Below are 2,500 nucleotides of genomic sequence, written 5' to 3'. Positions count from 1 at the left end.
TTTACAATTTTACATGGAGAATGCAAATAGATTAAACAATTATAATTTATCGCCCTATTATGTAGAATAGGCCATTTTAAATATGTTTGACCCTGTTCTCTACCAGGCGATTCTAATCCCTTATAATAATGATAATGACAATATGAATGATGGTGAGGGTTATGATGAGGAAGATAATGATGATGGTGGTGGCGATGATGACGATGATGATTATAATGATGATGTTACTATTATTGCTACTACGACCAGCAATTATATAAATAATGGAGTGATAATGGTAATAATGACAGTAAAGTAATAACGAGGAGAAAAAAGAAAATGATGATAACAACAACCATGATAATAATGATACTGACATTAATAATAAGGATAAAGATAACAATAATGATTATAATGACAATAATGATTATAATGATAATAAACGCAATGATAACGATAATATAAAGATCATTATTAGCATCATTATCATCACTAGTAGTAGTTATAAATGATAACAAAATTATATAATCTGTAAAGACAAAAACTAACACACTTTCAGATTAATAATTCTAAAACAGACCAAAACCCACTTTTTTTTAATGCATTATCGCCTACGAGCCTAAATCACTTTTGAACAATAACAACAATTCCCATCACTACCTTCAAGGGTAAATCAAAAGAGAAAAATGAATAGGTAAATAAATCATATTAGAGGAATTCTTTAAAATAAAAAAGATGGAGGGTAATGCAAAAAAATAGAATAGAAGAGGAGGAGGAAGAGGGGAGAGGAGGAGGGGGAAGAGGCGAGAGGAAGAATAGGAAGAGGAGGAGGAAGAGAAAAGAGGAGGAGGAGGAAGAGGGGAGAGGAAGAGAAGGAGGAATAAGAAGAGGAGAGAGGAAGAGGAGGAGGAGGAGGAGGAAGAGGAGAGAGGTGAGAGGAAGAGGGGAGAGGAAGAGGAGAGAGGAGGAGGAGGAGGAGGAGAGAGGAGGAGGAAGAGGTGAGAGGAGGAGGAAGAGGAAGAGAAAGAGGTGAGAGGAGGAGGAAGAGGAAGCGCAAGAGGTGAGAGGAGGAGGAAGAGGAAGAGAAAGAGGTGAGAGGAGGAGGAAGAGGTGAGAGGAGGAGGAAGAGGAAGAGCAAGAGGTGAGAGGAGGAGGAAGAGGTGAGAGGAGGAGGAAGAGGAAGAGAAAGAGGTGAGAGGAGGAGGAAGAGGAAGAGCAAGAGGTGAGAGGAGGAGGAAGAGGAAGAGCAAGAGGTGAGAGGAGGAGGAGGAGGAGGAGGAAGAGACATTAACTCGTAAGAGTTATGTCTATTCAATAAACTAATCATATAAACAAATGCGTATTTTCTTCCCTGTTGAACGGGGGGTTGTGGTGTGCGTGAGTGGTTGTAGGTTGGGTTGGGTTTTGTGATGAGCTTTGTGGGGTGAGTGGTGTAGGATGGATGGAGGTGGTGTGGGTGGTAGGATGTTATTGTGGGGGGTTGTGAGTTGATTCGCGTTAGTGGGAGTGTGGTGTCTTGGCTATGTTTCGCTTGCTGATGTTTCTTTGGCGGTAGGGGCCGGCACGGGGGTTAGTAAACGATTTGTTGGGTCGGTTGCTGGGCTGACGGAGTCGGGCCACAGCGAATAGACGAGGAGACGGGGCAGGGCGCGGGGCGTGGAGCCGTCCGGCGCCGCGCGTGGGAGCGGACGAAGGGATGCACGGCGTAGCGTGGTTGAGGGAAGAATAGAAAGCGGCGCGGGGGCGGGCGGATGGCAGGCGAAGGAGAGTCCGTCGGGCCGGGGCGGGACTGGGGCGGACGCAGCAGGGAACGGCGGGAGACGAAGGTGGTCTGTACCCTTCTCAGGAAAGGGGGAGCGGACGAAGCCGAGCGAGGGGGAGAAGCCAGGGGCGACGCAGGGCGCAGGACGGATAGTATATGCAGACGGAAGGGGAAAAGAAGTTACTAAAGCAATGTCATCCTTAGACTTTCTCCTCTCCATCCTTCTCCTTTTCTTTCTCTTTCTATTCTCCTCCGTCTCCTCTCTTCGTTCTCTTCCTCTCTTTCATCCCTTCGTCTCTTGTTAGCTCTTCCTCCTCGCCCTCTTCTCTTTTTCCTTTCTTCTCTCATTCTCGACCTTCTTTCCTTTTCTTTCGGCCCCCCCCCCCCCCCCCCCCCCCCCCCCTCCCCCCCCCCCCCCCCCTCTTCCTCTCCTTTCCCTTCTCCTCCTTCTTGTCTTCCTTCTTCTTCCTTTTCTCTTCCTCCTCCTCTTTCTCCTCCTTTTCCTCCTCTTTCTCCTCTCCTCTCACTACACATCTCCGTCTGTTACCCCTCCTCTCATTCCTTTTTCCTCCTCCTCCTCCTCCTCCTCCTCCTCCTCCTCCTCCTCCTCCTCCTCCTCCTCCTCCTCCTCCTCCTCCTCCCCCCCCTCCTCCTCCTCCTCCTCCTCCCCCCCCCCCCCCCCCCCCCCCCCCCCCCCCCCCCCCCCCCCCCCCCCCCCCCCCCCCCCCCCCCCCCCCCCCCCCCCCCCCCCCCCCCCCC

At 49.8% G+C, this 2,500-nt stretch overlaps 1 protein-coding gene across 1 annotated transcript in view; it reads right to left on the bottom strand.

The window, feature by feature from the left end:
- Positions 1 to 2,500, bottom strand: part of LOC122254918 (CD109 antigen) — a 59,476-nt gene that overhangs the window by 33,942 nt on the left and 23,034 nt on the right. The gene's annotated exons all lie outside the window — the stretch shown is intronic.

Source organism: Penaeus japonicus, unplaced genomic scaffold, assembly GCF_977035675.1.
Source record: "Penaeus japonicus unplaced genomic scaffold, GWHDUDI00000001_assembly GWHDUDI00000041, whole genome shotgun sequence".
Taxonomy (NCBI): domain Eukaryota; kingdom Metazoa; phylum Arthropoda; class Malacostraca; order Decapoda; family Penaeidae; genus Penaeus; species Penaeus japonicus.
This window is presented reverse-complemented; position numbering and strand designations above follow the sequence as displayed.